This window comes from Lupinus angustifolius, chromosome LG02 (assembly GCF_001865875.1).
Source record: "Lupinus angustifolius cultivar Tanjil chromosome LG02, LupAngTanjil_v1.0, whole genome shotgun sequence".
Taxonomy (NCBI): Eukaryota; Viridiplantae; Streptophyta; class Magnoliopsida; order Fabales; family Fabaceae; genus Lupinus; species Lupinus angustifolius.
Genome location: NC_032010.1, coordinates 14047003 through 14047255, shown reverse-complemented (window position 1 = coordinate 14047255; position 253 = coordinate 14047003).

Below are 253 nucleotides of genomic sequence, written 5' to 3'. Positions count from 1 at the left end.
TCCTCATCCTATCCCCATCCTCATCCTCATTCTCGTCCTCATCTTATCCTCGTCCTCATCCTCAACCTCATCCACATTCTCATCCTCATTCTATCCTCCACCTCATCCTCATCCTCAATCTACTACTCATCCTTATTCTCGTCCTCATCCTGTCCTCATCCTCATTCAATCCTCATCCTCATTCTCGTCCTCATCCTCTTCCTCATCCCCATCCTATCCTCATCCTCATCCTCATCCTATCCTCATTCTCGTT